Source organism: Ptychodera flava, unplaced genomic scaffold, assembly GCF_041260155.1.
Source record: "Ptychodera flava strain L36383 unplaced genomic scaffold, AS_Pfla_20210202 Scaffold_92__1_contigs__length_404208_pilon, whole genome shotgun sequence".
NCBI lineage: Eukaryota > Metazoa > Hemichordata > Enteropneusta > Ptychoderidae > Ptychodera > Ptychodera flava.
Window position 1 is genome coordinate 237,501 of NW_027248414.1, and position 21,730 is coordinate 259,230.

Sequence of the window (21,730 nt, forward strand, 5' to 3'; positions counted from 1 at the left end):
TGTGTCTTTCTGTCTGTTTGTCTGTATGTCTGTCTGTCTGTCTGTCTGTCTCTTTACTTCTCTCTCTCTCCTTCCCTCTCTCTCTCTCTCTCTCTCTCTCTCTCTCTCTTTCTCTCTCTCTCTCATTAATAGTCGGAAAGTTACAAAAAGTATAGTTTTCATTTACTTTTACCAGCAGTTTCAGAGGGCTCTGACAAACTAGCTTCAAAATATTAATATGTAGTAAAAAACTGATTTTTATGGGAAATTCTCATGTGTTTCGTCATCAAAGCTAATTTAAACTAATTATGAAGTTAACTCTCTCACTGCTCGTCGATGTTATTTTTTAGTGACTTTGTACATGAACAAAACTCAGTTCATATTTTAGGCATTTATTGAAATTTGATATGCTTAATACAAAGACAAGAATGTACGACTGAAAAAAAGCATGAAATAAAAAAGTATGATTGACTTTTGTTTAAGAAACTGTACATTTTTGCTCTGTCTGTCTGTCTGTTGTCTATCTGTCTGTCTGTCTGTCTGTCTCTGTCTGTCTCTCTCTGTCTTCTCTCTCTCTTTCTTTCTTTAATAGAAGGTAAGTATACCAACAGTAGAGTTTTCATCATTTTATTGGCCGTTTCTGTTGGCTGAGACAAACTCATTTGTAAAAACTAATACGTAGTAAAAAATTGTATTTGTATTGGAAATCTCAATGTTACGTCATCAAAGCAAAAGCAAATAAAAAGTTAAACAGTGTCTGTCCTTCAATGTTATTTCGTAATGACTCTGTACAAATGCAAAGTTCACCTCATATTTGAGGCATTTATTAAAAAGTCGAAATACATAATACAAAGAGAGGAATGTCCGACTGAAAAAAGGCACGCATTATAATTGTATGATTTACTTTTGTTGAAGAAAACACACATTTCAATCTCTCTGTCTCTGTCTGTCTGTCTGTCTGTCTGTCTGTCTCTGTTTCTGTCTCTCTCTCTGTCTCTCTCTCTATCTCTGTCTGTCTGTCTGTCTGTCTGTCTGTCTGTCTGTCTGTCTGTCTGTCTCTCTCTCTCTCTCTCTCTCTCTCTCTCTCTCTCTCTCTCTCTCTCTCTCTCTCTCTCTCTCTCTCTCTCTCTCTCTCTCTCTCTCTCTCTCCTCTCTCACTCTAATAGTTTGTAAGTTTACCATGAAAGAGAGTTTCATTTATTTTACCGGCAGTTTTGTGTTGCCGAGACAAAGTCGTTTTAAAATACTAAATGTTTAATAAAATATGTGCATTTTATGTGGAAATTTTGTTGGTCATTGAAAAGCTGAACTAGATATCAAGTTTAAACTCATTCTTCCCTCTAATTTATACGAAAGCAATTCTATAGAAGAAAAAGTTTACCTCATATTGAGGAATTTATTAAATATTTTGTATTTAATACAAAGTGAGGAATATACGACTGAAAGAAAAGCATGCATTACAATAGTTTTATTGACTTATGATTAAGGAACCATACATTTCAATCTCTGTCTGTCTGTCTGTCTGTCTCTCTGTCTGTCTCTGTCTCTATCACTGTCTGTCTGTCTGTCTGTCTGTCTCTGTCTGTCTCTGTCTGTCTGTCTGTCTGTCTCTGTCTTTGTCTCTCTGTCTGTCTGTCTGTCTGTCTGTCTGTCTGTCTGTCTCTCTCTCTCTCTCTCTCTCTCTCTCTCTCTCTCTCTCTCTCTCTCCTCTCTCTCTCTCTCTCTCTCTCTCTCTCTCTCTCTTTAATAGTCGGTAAGTTTACCAAAAAGTAGAGTTTCATTTATTTTACCATTAGTCTTTGTTTGCTGAGACAAACTCTTTTCAAAGTTCTAAATTTGTAATTTAACATTTGCTTTTTATGGAAATTTTTGTTTCGTCATTAAAGCTTAACTAGATATCAAGTGAAATACATTCTGTCCCTCAATTTTATTTGTATTGATTCTGTAGAAGAACAAAGTTCACCTCATAGTTGAGGCATATATTAAAATTTTGAAGTATACAATACAAAGACAGGAAATACGACTGAAATAAAAGCATTCAATACAACAGTATTATTGACTTTTGTTTAAAGGGGAAGTTCACCAAGGATGATTTTTACATGTGTGGTAGCTCTGTGGTCATTTACCCAGGAAAACCTATTTTCACTATTTATTACTCGCAAGATTTGTTACGAAAACGATAAAAATAGTACAGGAAGTTGCCAATGTAATATAAATCACGGGAAAAAGCTCCAAGCTTGGAGCTTGCATAATGTGATATGGAAGGGACCATCTCCGGCGGGTATGGCCCCCACATTGTCCACTCACAGTAACACAGTAGTAAACAGCAACACAAAAATCTGACAGTGGACAGTTATTATAAGTGGAATCATCGTTTATACAAGGATACTCAGTATAAACAAAAGTTATGTAAATACGCACAGACTGATTGGGTGAGTGGACAATGCCATACCCACGGGAAAATGGTCCCTTCCATATCACATTATTCAAACTCCAAGCTTGGCGCTTTTCCCATGATTCAAATTACCTGGGCAACTTCCTGTACTATTTCTATCGGTTTTAGTAAAAAATCTTGTGGAGTCAGAAATGGCGAAAATAGCTTTTCCGGCCGGGGCAAGTGACCACAAAGCTAGCACATATGTAAAAATCATCCTGGGTGAACTTCCCTACATTTCAATCTCAATCTCTCTCTCTCTCTCTCTCTCTCTCTCTCTCTCTCTCTCTCTCTCTCTCTCTCTCTCTCTCTCTCTCTCTCTCTCTCTCTCTCTTTCTCTCTCTTTCTCTCTCTCTCTCTCTCTCTCTCTCTCTCTCTCTCTCTCTCTCTCTTCTCTCTCTCTCTCTCTCTCTCTCTCTCTCTCTCGAATAGCCGGTAAGATTAGCAAACAGTAGAGTTTTAATTATTTTTTCGGCAGTTTTAGTGGGCTGAGACAGACTCACTTCGAAATACTATTGTGTAGTAAAAATTTGATTTTTTTGCAAAATTCTTATGTGTTTTGTCATCAAAGCTATACTGGATAGAAAGTAAAACTCACTCTGCCCTGAAACGTCACCTCATATTTAAGACATTTATTAAAATTTTGAAATACATAATACAAAGACAGAAAGATAGGACGAAAGAGCGCATGCATTAAATCAGTACGATTGACTTTTATTCAAGAAATCATATATTTCAATCTCATTCCCAGTCTGTCTGTCTGTCTGTCTGTCTGTATGTCTTTGTCTCTGTCTGTCTCTCTCTTTCTCTGTCTGTCTGTATGAATGTCTGTCTGTCTGTCTGTCTGTCTTTCTCTCTCTTTTTAATAGGCGGTAAGTTTACCAATAACTTGAGTTTTCATTTATTTTACCAGCAGTTTCGGTGGGCTGAGAAAAACCAATTTTAAAATCCTTAATGTGTAATAAAAACTTTATTTTTATAGAAAATTCCATGTGTTTCGTCTTCAAAGCTTTACTGCCCTGCAATGTTAGTTGATGGTTATTCTGTAAACGCACAAAAATTCACCACATATTAGAGATATTTATTAAATACGATGGTTTCAATCGGGCTCGAACTCACAACGTATGGTACCCAATCACCTAGCGGAGAAAGCAACAGACTAGACCGGTCGGCTAAATCCCCAATCTCAAAAAAGATTGGTTCAATAACCGACCTAAAGTTGTTACAATTCTGACTGCGCCCTCTCCACTCGCTGTAGAGTTCGTGAAGCATTCACGCTCGCACACACACTATCATACATCGCACACACAAACTTTATCGAAGCGAAGCAATGAATACATCGCTTTACTGGGCGGAAGACAGCCTCGGGGACAATTCTGTCCACCAGCAGAACTATCAACCCAGGATAGAGAATACGATGGTTTCAATCGGGCTGGAACTCACAACTACGGTACCCAATCACCTAGCAGAGAAAGCAACAGACTAGACCGGTCGGCTAAATCCCCAATCTCAAAAAGATTGGTTCAATAACCGACCTAAAGTTGTTAAAATTCTGAATGCGCACTCTACACTTGCTGTAGAGTTCATGACGCATTCACGCTCGCACAAACACTATCATACATCGCACACACAAACTTTATCGAAGCGACGCAATGAATACAAAATTTTAAAGTTAATTTAAAGTTTTGAATACATAATACAAAGACTGGAATGTAGGACTGAAAAAATAGCATACATTACAACAGTATAATTGACTATTGTTTAAGAAAATGTACATTTCAATCTCTCTCTTTCTGTCTTAATGTCCGTCTGTCCGTCTGTTCGTCTGTCTGTCTGATTCTGTCTGCCTCTGTCTCTGTCTGTCTCTCTGTCTCTGTTTTTGTCTGTCTCTCTGTCTCTCGCTGTCTCTCTCTGTCTCACTCTCTCCCTCATGTTGAAATTAAAAAGCCGGTAAGTGTACAAAACAATTTGGTGTATTCATGATATTGTCATTGGTATCAGACAGAAAAAGGTATATGAAAAGTTTTCAATTTATGTCAGCAGCGCATCACTATATGAGTTTACAAAATACAACACATAAGAGGTACGACTGGTCTTGTCATTTAGTATTGTCATGTATCGATAGTGTTAAATATTCATTATTTCTAGGCATGTTCGACAAAGGCAGATATATATCATACAAATGCAGGAACATAAGTAAAGAATGTCTAAATGTCACATCTATTTTACACAAGATAATCTTGTTGTCTTTATGAGAAAGTGAAATAACTTGGCATGATGTACCTTACAGTTTATTGCACCATTTTATGTTCTCCTATGGTCTACGTTGTCTTTATGTGATTTTTCTACCAAGAAGGCCAGACACTTTCTTTCGAAAAGGTTGATCATTTCGATATCTCAGGCATTATACTTGATATTATCTATACACATTTCAATATGATATTCTTTTTATTAGAAGACAGATTAACAGCAATGTCTTGAAGTTGTTTATGTGAAAATTTAAATGGTTGCTCATATGCGTTATAAAGTAATTTACCTACAGATTGGGGCAGACTTACGTCGATTTTCTAAGCTGTTATCCAATTGGTTAGCAGAATCGTCCCGTTATAATTGACTTATACAAATAAATTCCCTAAATTTCTGTAAATAATGACAATCGACCAATCAAATATAGCCTTGCAAACGCGCTGCAAGTCAGCCAATAGTCACCAATTTAACTTCTTTTCGAAATATCCTTGTTAAAACTACGCAAAACGACTTGATGTTGATGAAAATTTCAACACAAGCTGTCAACCGCAAGTTTTCCATTGCATCTTGCGTTACATTTGCAGGCATACGCCTTATGAAAATGTCAATGTCAATATAGTACCAAGTATATATAAGTGCCCCTTATGATATTTTTTATGGCAATAGGTGTGAACATGAATATTCTTTGTTATTTTTACCAGGATTTTTTCATGGAGCTTCAAGAAGCCAGTCAAAGAAATGAAACGTGCAAAAGTCTTTATCGAGGACGGGTTATGTTAGTAGGGGCATATAGTGCAGGGAAGACGTCGACAAAAAGAAGCCTTTTCAAAGAACCTTATGAAACAAAGCATTTGAGCACAGATGGAGCTGATGTCTTCAGTATAGATATTACAGAATGGATTATAAAAGGTAACATTTTGTCTCATGAAATGCTGCACTAAAATTGTTGTCGGAAAAAAATAAAGTACTTCAACGGTTAATACGCACAATAGGTATTACGAAACATTGTTACGTCCGGGCAACCTTCGCCGTGAAAATTCCTTGTATTTGCCTTCTGATTTCAAGTCACTCGTGGTTTTATTATTTTGATGTCGAACTCTCCTCTGAAATGAATGACTGACTCTACAACTCAAGATACTAACATAGACATTGGAAGACCACAAAACACCTAAGTGTGGTTTATTTACTCAAATGTAAGCAATTTCTACGTTGTTGTGTTCTCGTGGCAAGAAATAATTGTAATGCAACACCCCCATTTCATGAAATGATTGATCAAAGTTTTATGAATCTTTTGGTACCATGTAAACGTCGAGTATTGCAATGATAATATGACTAAAACCTACCCACGTCAGAATTCAAGTGATATGCAAATATTAATATTCGTCCTGCAGCTGATGATCCAACGAAGCATTCCGTTATAAGTCTTTTATAGGAATAGGGAATTTAGTACTTGTTTAGCGCTAATGCTCTTACAGAGTATGTAAACTTTACATGTAAAAGGATCTGACCATAAGCTACAGTAATGGACAACGTCGAAAAATTTGTAATTGTTTTTTTTTCTAATTTCCGTCAGCAGCAGTAAATCCCGCTTGCGAGTTGCTATATTTAGTCAATACCTGCAATCGAGATTTTCGCTATTACGGTCGACTTGTGATTAAAAATGAAAACTCGAAAAGGAGAGTAAAGTTAGAATGTTAATTATATAAGTGCCCACGTTGTTGTAGCCTACATGAAAATATATAAAATGATATACCAAAAATGTTTCTACGCATATTCCAAAGTTGCAGGGAAACTTTGCTATATCAAAGAATCTGCATCTTTGAAGACAATATGGATTGCAACTTAAACACATTTGGCAATAAATTATGCATATTGTCCTACTTAACAACTAAATCGTGAAATCATTCAGACGTTGTCTTTCGTACGCTCAGAACACTAGGTAGTGCATTTATGTCAAATCCACGCTAAAATATGTTCGTTCTTTCTATTTTACTATTCTGAATTTCAGTTTTACAACTCAAGATTGCCCTTGCCTTTCTTTATTACACTGCAAGTATTTGTGGTTTGCCGGCCAGCTAAATTCAAGCCTAAAAATAAACCGGCTTGTTTGTCAGAAAACGGATTGTTTTGAGTTGTGAATTTTGGCTTATTTTTGGCTTTCGACATGCCAAGTCTGGTTCTGTGCATGCCAGTTTGGTTTTTGATATTGCGTATAAACAGTCAAATAAAGATCACTTCAGCTTGCCAGTAAGCCAGTTAGTACTAATCAATGTTTTACAGGCAATCCACTATTACATTCACATGGCTGCTAGCAAGCCATGTTTAAGATACTGTTGCTTGTCCATATACCAGATAATGCTGAACAGCGGCTTATTTATAAAACAATATCACACTTCTCTGGGTCAACGGTAAGCCAATTCTGGTTCAATCTGGTTTGTAGGTAAGCCAATATAAGTGTAATGTGGCTTTACGTGAAAGGACGCTCATTATGCAAAGAGACGCCGTGCGAGAAGCTTGAACTGAGAGCTACACAGATTGCGGGTTTTTTTGCGTGTTTTTTATGAAAATTTATGAAAAGGGAATGCTCTACAGCAGACTAAATACATGACCAATACATGACGAATCCATATTTTTAAACCGATAAGTTTTCGGGACAATTTTAGTGAGTACTTGTGCGTGGCCAGTGAGAACGTCGACCCAGGGAACGCCGATTCTGATTTGAAAATCACTGTCAATCAAACCTTGTGCAAAGTAAGACACGAGTCAGATTGACGTGTACCTAATGTCAATTAGCATTCGCCTTATCTGCTAATAGTGACTTAAATAAATAAAATATGTATCAAGATTTCCAGTGTCGAATAACGTGCGCAATAGTTTCTTCATAGATCTCTAACTTTTGTACCTACCCACCAAATTTCTGGCGATAAAGACGTGATCAGAATAACATTCAAGTTGATTACACCTTTATAGTAACCGTGAACACAGTTCCTCCACAAACATGCCATGAAGAAACAAATGTATAATCAGGTTCTCTCTTACTGGAAATGTCATGCCGGAAAATGCCGAGAGAGTTTGACCGGTTAAGAAGGGCTTGACTACGCAGTTTCTGCGTAGTGAAGCTTCATTACGTATTCATGGTGACCCCTGGCCAGCTGTCAATAACTTTGGGGGCTTTTGTCTTTTGGCCTGCTTTGCATATGCGTCGTTGGACACGACCTGCCAATCACCCAGGTAGTCAATTAAACTATTAATTGACTGTTTACCGACCCAATTAACACTATCCAGCAGTATCAGTCATATTTTAATCGCATGGCCCGGGTGGGCACAACGTAGGAACGCGTGTATTTCTGTGTGTACGTTTCACTTGTGGTGTTGTTTGTACCATCGTGTGTCCTTGTTTCACCTACAGCATTACCTTCAAGGTGACAGGCTTACTATTAATGTTCAGTATCATTGCACCGAGTTCTGCCCACGGTGAAAACCACCTGTTTTGCCTACTAATTACTGCCCGTCGCTGCCCGTCCTGAATGTAGCCTATCTATAGCTACAGTAATCACATAAATCATTTATCAGTTTTGATATATACTCCTATATTGTAAGTTTGATCAAAATCGAGACCACATTCAAGGGCTATGCAGACTGTCCATGTAAGCACACACAGTGACAAGAAGGCGGCAAACACCTACTCACCAAGCACATCGAATCGGCGAAAAGAAGCATAAAAAGCTAGGCTCATCGCCAAAACAAACGCGCCAAGCGGCCCTTTTCAGGGCCACCAAATACTCCAAAAAGAGAACAACCAAAAATACGATAAAATGACATAGAACACACACACACTTAAAAGAAATAACAAAAATCGTACACATAACAAACAACTGAAACACAACATTAAATACAAAATAAACAATCACAGTAACGTAACAGAAAACATGGCCGTGGAAATAAATCAGCTATTTCCAAAGAAAAGCCGACAACAACATGAAATTCAACAACAACCTATCATCGCTCAAACTATGAAACTCCGAAAAATAGTACTAGGCAAAAGCCTTAAAATTCATTCGGACACCAACAAAACCAAACAGAATAAAACCACTTCAGGATTTCAACAAATAAAGTCGTATAATGTGACTACGCTACATCGTGAGACACAAACAATCGCAACAACACCAATTAAAAGAAAAGTCAAATTGGACTCCACGAACAACAAAAAAACAAAAACTTGAAAGCTATCTGAAGCTGCTAAACTCGCACTTCTAGAGATACCCTTTCAAACAAGGAAACAAAACATGTCGCGTGCCAAAAGAATCGCGATAAACCAGCTTGCAAACATTGGACAAATTTTGGGAAAATAACCCTTCGACAAGGGTCGGTTTTTCGTTATTGTCAACACAAACGATTACATACTCGAATGCGAAAGGCAATTACGTAACACTCAGTATTATACACGACAAGCCAGAACAAACAGTAAACAAAAGTAAATGAACTATTAATTAAAATGTACGAGAACAAGCACATCAACCAGGATACTTGTAAGTATCTTGATCCAATAAACATAAAATCCGTACCCGCAGTGCTACTTATTGCCTAAAAATTCACAAACCTCCGCAAAAATCTAAAAGACACACCAGTCAAAACAAAATTTACCGAAGTAAAGAAATATAGAACAAACAAACCGAACCACCAAACGGACTCACAACGTGACCAAAATTAATATACTTGCCTCGCTAATCGGAAAGCAAGACCACTAAAATGCATTAAATAAATTTTCACAAACACAAACTAAGGAAAGAATCTACACTGCGACTGATGAGAAACCACACTCGGGTTTCGAAACGCAAGCGTCAAAGGGCGACTCTATCAACTTTTGTAACAACATAGGTCCGGCTGCGTCTCGCCATAAGCTTTCCCCACACAAACAAAACATTACCGTACACACTAATCCAACTTCTCTACAAATATCCAAAGCGAAACAAACATTTCATTAACACAAACAATCGGATAAGAATGTAGGAACACATTTTCGAAACGAATCAAACACAAACTCGACACAAAACATTTAGGATAGTTAGGTGGGGAGCCTGTTTCACATTTTTTACATCTCGCTATACTGTCTATGATTCTAAAAATAAAGTCATATGCCACTTTTTCTGTATACGCGGTTTGGCAAAACTCATCTCTTCAATCGAAAGTCTGGCGATTTCATGGTTCTTTGGGGCACTTAAGTGTACGTCGAGCTTAAGGAATGTAGTTACATTCGCGATGTTTTATTCGAAAATTATTTATTCCTTCAAGGGCAAATGCACATAATTTATGCTGTTGGAAATACTGGCCGCTCATAAACAAGACGATAAACTCAATATATGTGCATTTTTACTTATATTGTCAAAGTACCATCGACACCCACAAAAAACCAAATGGTTCAGTCCAGGTATTTGCAACTCTGCCATCCGACTGGTCGACAGGAAATCAACGATAGGTGTCTTTTGGCACGCGTATACGCCAGTCACCTAGGCGACGGTAATCTGCACCACTTATCACCATCGGGAAGGTACTCCTCCCCGTATACCACTGGTGATCCCACCCTCAAGGCACTGCGTCATTCGACCAAGCATTGTTATTGTAATTTCCTGCATAAAATTAACAGCGAGGTCAACCGGTCAAACTCTCTCGGCATTTTCTCTCATGTGATGGCCCTAAAAAGGCCGTTTGGTTTGGTTTCGTGGCTTCTACCGTACACCCAACGATAGCAAATATGTTGGTACGCCGGGCAACTTTTGATATTATAATAACGATTGGACAACAAAGTCTAGCAAAATGGCATATCAGTTTTCTTCTTTTGACGAGTACGTCATCGGCCTGCATCAGATGCCGTTTTTGGGCCAAAAATCGCTCATCACGCCAAGCGTGTGTCCGGTCAAGAATATCCCAATACTTGTGACAGAGTCGGAGACAGATAGACGTTTTGTCATTGCCAAACTAATGATGCTAAACTCAGAATGACAAAGCAAGAAATGTTCAATACCCTGGCATAGAGGTGTGAAGCGGTACGGTATCCGTTTATAGTTTCCCATGGAGTGTCGTTTGTACCTCCATGAGACAACTAATAAACCAGATGTTTATTTGACCATGGAGCTAAAAAAGGATGATTTGACTTCTTCTGTTCCGTTCCGCCGTCACTTCGAGCATACGTATCCACGTGAGCAATTGCCATCTTATCGACAACAGACGCGATACAATTCCGCTGCATATTCGTCTAAGCTCATTACGAGATTTCCTGTCCGAGTTTTCGGAAAACATCTGATTTTTGTACTTTTTTGTTTCCAATACAAACAAAGTCTCGCAACACAAATTGGCAATAATGTAATACACGATAATCTAGACTTGTTTTCTGACTTACGACGCCATCTTGGCCTCATAAAAGTTTTACTGGTTGAGTACGTCGGGATCACGGTTCAATCTTCAGAAAATACTCATTTTATATTATTTCGACACCAAATTTAATAAAACATTAATTCTAAGAATTTGAGAGATTCGAACGATGCAGATCGTGTTTTTTGCATACCAGTATTTGACTTGTAATTTTGTGGATCAAGGTATAGACAGCAGAGGGGGAAATGGTCGAGGGCACTGTCCGCATCCGGTGCCAAGCGACACACTGCTGGAATCGGTGAAATCTGTAACTCGAAAGCAACAAGTATGGTGAAAATACCTCATGCCAAAATGTACGTACTCCTACGTGCTCATCGATGTTCAACGTGAATCTATGTTAAATCTACTAATATAGCGGTGTTTGACACAAAACAATGAAAACGATACAATGTTGACAGGGTGGAGTACCCACTAATGCGCGAACCTGAGATTGAGAAGGGTGGCTTTAAGGATTCCCCTGGCTTGTGCCAGCAAGCCAGTACAAGCTGGCTCGCAGGCATACCACTCTAGGGCTTTTATATGGCTTGCTGACAAGCCAATTCAATATGAACCATAATGGTGAATAATTATTTCTGACCATTCTTCAAACTCAAATTGCATTTCTTCAAATTTTGCAGACAAAGGGGAGGATTATCACCCAATAGAATGGCCTATTGGGTCCTCTATATGATGTCGCTACACAAAGCAGGATTGTAAAACATCTGAAACAAAAACAACAGCTGAACTAGTTAGAAATTCTGCAAGCTAGATTTAAAAAAAAACAACAACAATATCATCAAAATGAATTTCAGACTAAAATTTATTGCAACTTACAAGAAATGAAACAGTAATTGTTGCAACATAATCAAATCTAATACTTACAAGGGTATACTTGCAAAAAATTGACATTCTTATGAATGGTACCTGTAAAATCACATTGATAAGTAAACATAATTTGATGTTATAAATTTACCTTATGCATCTGATGCAAAATTGCTGGCTGTGTCACAGGTAAATTACCTGCACAGTACAAACCACTCATAATTGTCAGCCCATTTACCTTGCATGCCAGCTTTGCCAAGCCAGAAGTTCTGTTCTCTACAAATTGAAAAGTTCCTTTCACACATCAGATGTAATCAAAGTTTGAAACCCTATATAATTAAGCAAACGTAGCACGCATGTCTCTTTTCATGCTGCAGAATATCACACCTTCAAGAAGCAACACAAACTGCTTCCTCCTTCATGGCCGAGCACACCTAAACAGGGCTGCTGCTTTGCATCTCATCCTCAGAATGTGAGGTTTCCAGCATCCGGAATATAAAAGATTTAAACATTCAATATTTGAGGTACAAGAGTACCTCCTGGTAAAACACTCAGTGCCCAGCTACTAGTACAATGAGGGCAAGGCCTACACTGCAAATTTTTTCTGGTTTGCCGGCCAGCTAAATTCAAGCCCAAAATAAACCGGCTTGTTTGTCAGTAACGGATTGTTTCGAGTTGTGAATTTTGGCTTATATTTGGCTTTCTGGCATGCCAAGTCTGGTTTCTGTGCATGCCAGTTTGGGTTTTGATACGGCATATATACATGCCAAGTACAGATCACTTCAGCTTGCCAGTAAGCCAGTTAGTACTAAAGAATGGTTTACAGGCAATCCACTATTATATGAACTAGGCTTGCTAGCAAGCCATGTTTAAGATACTGTGGCTTGCCCATATACCAGATAATGCTGAACAGTAGCTTATTTTTAAACCAATACCACACTTCCATGGATCAATAGTAAGCCAATTCTGGTTCCATCTGGTTTGAAGATAAGCCAATATTACTGCAATGTGGCTTACAAACAAACCAATTTCTGACTAATTCTGGTTTACAGGCAACCACTGTAAGGATTCCTCTGGTTTACCAACAAGCCATTACAAGCTGGCTTGCAGGCATGCCAATCTATGGCTTTTTGTAGGGCTTGCTGACAAACCAGTTCAATATTAGCCATATTTCCGGGGGGAGGGGGGAGGGATAATTATTTCTGACCATCCTTCAAATTTAAATTGGATGTCTTCAAATTTTGTAGACACAGAGGAGGATTATCATCCCATGGAATGGCCTATTGGGTCCTCTATGTGATGGAGCTACACAAAGCAGGACTGTAAAATATCTGAAACACAAACAACAGCTGAAATAGTTAGAAATCCTGCAAGCACATTAAAAAAACAACAACAATCATCAAAATGAATTTCAGACTACAAAATGAATTTCAGACTAACATTTATTGCAATTTACAAGAAATGAAACAGTCTTTGTTGCAACATAATTGAATCTAATACTTACAAGGGAATACTAAAAATGACATTCTTATGAATGCTACTTGTAAAATCATACTGATAACATAATTTAATGCATCTGATGCAAAATTGCTAGCTGTTTCACTGGGAATCCCCTGTACACTGCAGACCACTCATAATTGTCAGCTGATTTACTTCTCATCCCAGCTTTGTCAAGCCAGAAGTACTCTACAAATTGAAATGTTCCTTTCACACATCTGATGCAATCAAAGTTTGAAACCCTACATAACTAAGCAACCTAGCACAACATTGTCTCTTTCCATGCTGCAGAATATAACACCTTCAAGAAACAACACAAACTGTTTCCTCCTTTATAGACGAGCACACCTAAACAGGGCTGCTGCTTTGCATCTCGTCCACAGAATGTGAGTTTCCAGCATCCTGCAATATAAAAGATGCAAACATTCAAACTCTGCAGTCCAAGATGAGCTCCTGGTAAAACACTCAGTGCCCAGCTACTTGTACAATGAGGGCAAGGCCTAGAAACTGGTATGTTTAGGGAATTTGTACAAGTATATAACAGTCATGTTCTTAAACACATATTTGACTGCAGAACACAATTTCAAGTCTTTCTTGGTGCATCAATAATCTGACATGACTGCTCAGGGCAAGTCTCTCAGTATGACAAAGATAGCTCTTACAAGTTACTGTCAATGTCATAGGCTTGCTGCAACAGTGCACTGGCAAAAAGTGTGTGAAACTACGGAGTGATATTTCACGATAATGAATTTAATTCAAGAATATCAAATGATTATTACAAGACAAGATATATCAGAGTCACAGTGCAATGTCCTTTTGAGACTTGCAAGTTAGTAGACCTTTGAGAAAGCATTTTATCACTCTGGCTATGCAACCCTCATCATTGATGACATCGATGATATACTTCACATGTATGTAGTTTGAAATAAGTAAATGAGGCTCATTAACTGTAACTTTTGTCTACTTCTTCAGTATTTCAGTACTGTTTATCAACTACAATTTCTTGCTCTACTTTCCACAGCATACTAAAATGCCAAGTTTTATAGCCTGTATATTTGATCATTTTTATAATTGACTAATGAAGTCTTGTACGGCCCTAAATGAAATTTTCAACAATAACAATGCTACATGTACATACTGTATTGAGTAGCTAAACATTAGGGATTTCATCATGCTTCAATGACTTGAATGGGAAACTGCAGTTGATAAGCAGAACAATTGTACTGGACTGTTCACACACTAGGTACATGGATGTAAATGCAGCTGTGCTAGTTATTTTTCTGACTATGCTATACTGGGGATATTATTTTAATAGCTGGTAGTCTCTGTTGCTTCTCAGGGCTCGTACAGCTGTGTGTACATCCCTGAACCAGCCCTCTGAAGGTAACAGGGTTGTATGAATATTCAAGTGTGGTGTTACACAATGTCCATGCACTGAATCTGACAGTAATCAAATCCAGCATGTTGAAAGCTCAATCAGCTGTAACTTTTAGCAATTTCCAAGTAATTTTATTTTGTGCAAAAAAACTGCAGTTTCTTGTTCTACTTCTTAAGGCATGATGAGTGTCAAAAATACATTATCAACCCAGTTCATATGTGCATATTTAGCATTGTTACTGTTGAAAATCAAATTTCAGTCTGGAATACACCCTTTGTGCCTGTCCTGAGGGGACATGGAACTATGGGAAAATACTAACCGGACGTGCGGTAAAACATACGACCTATACTTTAACATGGAAAGGTGCAATTTTCGAGTGAAAAAAGTGAAATACGAAGTGAATATTTATGCTACAACAAGAAAACACTAGTGGTGCATTGGGCTAGCTTAGGTAAGTGTTTGTGTGCATTGTTTAGCAAGGTAATATTTTATAACTGTAGATATCGGTGATTTTTGGCACGCGAAGCGGGCGAGTTGTAGACTTTCATTTCACTATGTAAATGTATGACGGCGTAACATGGCCAGTGTGTCAAACCTTCAGAATTAAGGGTAAAAATTAAAATTTTTACGAATTCATACTTTGTTGACTTATGTTTTCATTGCTGTGTTTTTTTTTGAAATATTTGAAAAAATTGAACATTCACGTAAACTTGTTTCCGCTGAGCTACTACGGGTCCCTTAAGTTCGGGAAGCGCACAGTCATCATACCGGCGCTACTGTCAGCAGGGCCATGTGACACAGTTTGCGTCACCCACTCTCATATCGAGTCTACAACTTGGCCGCATCGCAGGCTGAAAATTGCCGATATCTACAGTTATAAAATAATACGGATCTAAACATTGCACATGAACACTTACCAGAGCTAGTCCCATGCACCATTAGGTGTTTTCTTGTTGTAGCATAAATATGCATTTCATAGTTCACTCACTTTTTCCGCTCGAAAATTGCACCGTTCTGTGTTAAAGTATAGAAGTCGTCATATGTTTTACCACACTTCCGTTTAGTATTTTCCCCTAGTTCCATGCCCCCTGGCGACAGGCGCAAAGGCTATATAGAACTCATTTGTCAACAACAACAATAGTAGTTAAACATGTACACAGTACACTGTCAAGCAGAATATTGGTATTCATGAGACTGTTATATAGCTATCAAAACTGCAGTTTGTACACACAACAATGAAGATTCAAAATTGCTAAAATTTACAGCCAATGTGCCTTTACTAATTTGCACAGAATTATGGTAACAAATTTTTTCAACAAGCAATACTTACGTCAAAACCATAACCATTTGTCCAACTGCAGTTTTTCCACAAAAGACACTCTTGAGAACCGAGAAGTTTGATGCCTGTTTAACAATCAGGAAAATGGTAAATTATGTCAATTCTATTCTACTTCTATACATCAGACTAAGATTCAATATCATAAACTAGGTGCATGCAAGTGCCTCCCCTCATGTGATTGATTATTATACACCTGCTTCTTTAAGCTATTGAGTTTCGTTGTACTGTAAGTTTCAGTATCAGAGGATGCAGAGTCAAATAACTTTGTGGCGCAGTACAATAACATTTGGTGTCATTGGACGCTATTTGACATTTGCCCTCAAAAAACCTTTACGTCAGTGCAGGGAAAAATGAGAGATGATTTTAAATTTTTAACAAAAGTATACTTCTAAACATTCAGTACTTCACAACGTTACTAGTGGTGAATCAAAACCCTGTGAATTAGAGTTAAATTATGCTGCTGACGTACAATTTCTGAGCAGGTTTGAGTTTAGTTGACACGCTGAATGTGTTCTCAGTTTGCTTGCAATCGCCTGGTGAAGTATGTGACGGGCATCCCAAAAACACTTTGACTTTTTTGCGGAAAAATTGGACCAAAAAAGGTGTATAATAATAATGCTATTCACAAAATACCGAGATTTATGACCTTGTACATCGTACGCTTTAGCATTGTCCGAGAGGTGTAGCATCGAGGACAATACCTCCGCTGCACTATGTACTCGGACATAAATCCCAGAATTTTGTGAACAACCTTAAATTACAATAATAAGTGTAATGCTTATCATGTATGTTGTGTGACTACGACAAAGATATGTCACAGATATGTAATAACAGCTGAAATTTGAACAAAACCCGCATTGTTAGAGTAATATGTGGAAATATGAGGAACATTCATGGCTAACATGATTATTATCGCTGCACACAACGATAGTTGATCACCTTTTATAACCACTTTCTGAGTTCCACCATATCTGAGGGCAGAGTCTTCATTCTGTTTCCACATTGTGCTCAGAGAATCCATTGTTAATTTGTGGAGCTGAAGGCATTTTCTGTATCAAGTATATCTTGCCCTGGACCATCTGTTGAAAAAGAAACAAATAAGTATCTATTACCAGTAAGTGGAAGTCAATGGTCAACATTTGTACGTGAAGTTATTTGCTGGAAATGAATCACTTTAGTATCCCTTACGAAAGACCACAATTTGCCACAAGTTTGCATTCCTTACTTGTTACAAACTTGATACAAATTCTGACATCCAAACAAGCACCAATCTTGCTAGTCAGTTATATACACTTTGATTCAAGAATAGGCTAAGTTTGCAGCAAGTATGTGTGGAAAGTGTGATGAACATTGCACCAAGTTTGTACAGAGAATGTAGAGGTCATTTTGTTTTTGTTTGTATTGAGTGTGCACCAAGCTTGGAGATGCGCGGGGGGGGGGGGGGGATTCAATATCTGGGGCATGGTATCTGTTGCCTTAGCAACAGCAGACATACTGTTGCCCTGGTAACATTTCAGGGGATTTAGATGATTGTAATTCCTGACAGCGTCTTTTTCAAAGTAATGCTCACACAACATGTGGTACATGACATCATCGTGCTGCTACTCCCCATTGTATTGTAAACAAATGATTCTTTCTAAACTGGCTTATAAATGTACACTCTTTAGATATGTTTACCTTGTGAGCAGCACATTCAAAATTCACCTTCAAGTCATGTATCCAGATGCTAGGTTGAACATCTATGAAAAAGTTGAGAGGATATTACTACATCCAACACGCACTCACCCTATGACACATTCAACTACACTACACTGTAAAAGAAAAAAACTTCTCAGACAATAAATTTGTTAACTAAAAACACAATATATTACTGTAGAATACAGTATCTCTACTGTCATAAACATACAATCTTTGTACTTTATACTTAAAATGAGCTGTAAAATATATTCTTTTTGGCATATATGTACAGTACACTATAATTCAAAATATTCCCTGACAATGGAATTTACATTGAAAAATGGTAAATTCTGTCTCTTTAAAGAAGATCATACAGATCACAATTTTTTTCAATGTGTACCAAATAGAAACTGAATAGTGAAAAAATATTATGTTAAAGTCTCATAGATAGTTAACTATAAAAAACTTATTCAAAACATTTTGTAATTTTTGTGACATATACTTTTGTTGACGAATAAAATTCACTTTAAACATTTCAAAATACCTTTCCGATGGTATGTACATGGAAAACATGAGAGTTTTAAGTTAATGTTGTATTATTTACATGTTCAAATCAAAACGCAAAATCATGGAAAAACAATGTCCATAGCTACAAAAAAATGACCTTGACTTAACAGCGATATTTGAACAGACACTTACAGTCCAACTTCAAAAAGCAAACAACTAAACACAACCAAATTCCACATCACTTGGATGATAGATTAGTTCCGCCGAGTCCAAACATATTTCTTCCACCATTAGATACTGACAACTGTGACGAAAGTAACTCTGCCATGTCCGATTTGTCCAATGCACAGCATGCATGCAGTGGAGTTTCTATCATAAGTCCCAATGCAATGATCGATACGGACAGTCTCACTTCTTGTCATCATGATGTTCTCAAAGAACAGTGGTTGGTTTGAAATAGTCCTCTGTGGCATGGAAAGTGTCAAAGCAGCGAACTCTAGCTTGAAACTTAACTGAAATCCCGCGGAATTGTCCAAGGCCATTTGAGTGTATAACGGACATCCATGATCTACTGAATGTGTTTAACTTACATGAACTCTCGGTGTCGAATGCAGGCAATGTTCCTTCAATTTCAAACAACAATTGTACTCCCAAATCTCTTCTTTGTTCCCTTAATCGTCCGATGATAGAAATAATCTACAATTTCTCCCCAAAACGGCGGGTAAAAACGTTGTAAATTTGACAGCTGAAGCAATGCATGACTTCCTTAGTGGTACTGGAGTTCAAATGCTGGTGTTGGCAAAACTAGCCAATCAGATGTCTCTTTTTACCACATGTGATCTTGTAAGGTTGAAGTTCGAATACATAATTATCTGTGTGGACCTGTGACCTCGATGCTCTCATTTATCGGAAATGTCAGTTTCTCGAGAAATGGGAGAGTATATTACTTTTTGACCAACTTTTATGCACTTGAAATCAATCATTTGAAGACATTTGGTGTCAGCTGGGATCCATGGTCTTTGGACATGTGTAATAATGCAAGTAACGATCATGATTTATAGCCGTGACAATGACTTCCCTGCTCTGAGCATCACACTGGTATGACAGTGTGAATGTGTTTTGGCGGACATATGACAGGTATACTTTCAGTGGTTACGACTAGTAAACGGAACAAAAAAAGTCTTTAACTGGAATTCGAGTACCATTTTGGATCCTTATCATTATATGTCCAAGGAAACTGTTTGAAAAAATGGCAGCTGAACTAAGTTTTAGTTGACTTTTGATGTTTTTCATTCATGATGTTGCAATAGTTTGATCATGGATTTAGCTATACCTCCATGGTTTGATAAATTTGTACATTCCACGCGTAACCTAATTCATATGTGTTTAACAACCGAGAGTATTTAAAATTTTTAAATTTAAAAAAGAATTAATTTAAAAAAGAATTAATTTGTCATTTTGTACAATGAACACAGGGTTACCGTAGTAGTTCGATCATTGTTTCAGTTCTGTGATAAAACAGTGCCACGTGGGACAGCTAAAAAAATCTGAAGTTCGTACCAAACTTGATATGTATTTCACATATATCTACAAGCTTGGTACAAATTTCACAACTACCATGGTGAAAATCCCATAGTGTGTACCAAACTAGTACAAACTTGGTGCATATTTCACATGTTCAATTAAAGTGTGTATCAAATTTGTAACATATATGTACTAATATGTAGCAAGTTTTGATCTTTCGTACGGGTTGTACCTGTCTTGAATGACAAGATGGCTCACAGGATTTGTGTAAACAATGACGTTGAAGGACCCAAGTTAAAATCAAGCTGTGGAAACATAAAGTTGCCTTGAATAACAGAATCAACCATTACGTCATTTCGGACAAATGATTTGTGAGGTATGTTTGTCTGTATTAAATCATCTAAGTTGCCAGGTCGAGTTATTATCAACATAACCAAGAATATCATTCATGAAACAGTCTAGTTTTGTTATTGAAAGAATGGTATGAGGATACCTGCATCTACACCATGGCAAGTCAGTTTGCCGTCATGAAAGCCATACAAACACCGTATAAAAGGGACACACACACTAAAAGGGACACACATTCATCAGGCCCATTTGTTACATCCTGGCAATCATCATTGATATGAATATATGCACTAGCTGCAAAATTTGAAGCACTACAGTGAGGCGGTTGGGGAGTTTTGGTTTTTGCGACCTCACTCACCAGTAGCACTACAATGCCGACGGCCGTGTAGAGTTCCACCACATACATGAAATAAGCACATCCCACTGGACGAGGCGTGTTGATGTGAAATGCTACATATTTGCTGAATTTGGTCGTACCGATTTATCACTACTGAAGACAAACACTACACAACACTAACCTTGTCGTTTATGGGGTTGGAATTTGTTCAAACATGTCGATCGCGTTCCATAAACCATGGATGTAATTTTTTTTACATCCATGCATAAACATTGACTGAGCATACGGCATCTGTGTTTCACTGAGCCGCCTGTACCGGAAGTTGAATGGCGGCTCCAGAAATGTTTTCGGAATGCGATTGAAGTGTTTAAACAAATTCAAGCCCGGTTTAAATTAATGACTTTGCACATCTTACACGGAATATAACACGGAATAAAGCTTACTTGCCTCAAATTCCAAAGACGTCGGTTCTTTCTTTCTACCTCCATGCACAGATCTAGCGGGACTGTGCTCCATCGAGTGACTCGATGCATGGTTGAACAAATGAACACAAATACATGTAGTTTCGCTGTACATAACATGTTCTTCCAAAGTCATATTTCGTCGGTGATGGAAGCCATTGCTGTCGACTGTTATATGGGAAATTTTGGAGGTAAACTGACGGGGACTGCCGTAGTTCGGAAAGGACTTCGGAAAGGTTGGACGATCGTAGACTGCGTAGAGTACTGTCTCGGCTGCACTGCATCTCGGCTGTGGCTTGGCGCGCAGACAGAGGAATTCATCCGCCACTCCCTTTGAAGTGAAGGGGTGAGGATTCCACTAGCTCAGCGGTCACTTTAAGAGTACAATCAATCAGCAAGTACAATAATTCTTACATATGTCACGGTGATATAATATCTATAATGAAGTTCACATTGACTCGGGGAATCATTGTGTAAAATTGAACTATGTTAAAGCGTAATGTTACAAAGGCTGAACCATGGGTCAAATGTTTGTAAACACAGCCTGTATATTTGGTCATATTTATAATTGACTAATTAATTCTTGTCCGGCCCTAAATAAAAATGTTCAACGATAACAATGCAACATGTACATACTGCACTGAGTTGACTAATTGAGTTCAGAACAACAGAACTAAGCCATAATCTACCAAGTACACATATGAATCATGTGATTTGGAGTGTGATTGATGGCCATATTGGCCTTTCTATCTTGCACAAATTGACAAATGTA

At 37.8% G+C, this 21,730-nt stretch overlaps 1 long non-coding RNA gene across 1 annotated transcript; it reads right to left on the minus strand.

Moving 5' to 3' along the window:
- Window positions 1–13,626: 13,626 nt before the first annotated feature.
- On the minus strand, window positions 13,627–21,273 carry LOC139129112 (uncharacterized). Its single transcript, XR_011551515.1, has 4 exons — window positions 20,945–21,273; window positions 17,044–17,183; window positions 16,096–16,169; window positions 13,627–13,789 (listed from the first exon to the last, which is right to left on the minus strand). It is a non-coding gene; the product is annotated as an uncharacterized lncRNA (long non-coding RNA).
- Window positions 21,274–21,730: the final 457 nt, after the last annotated feature.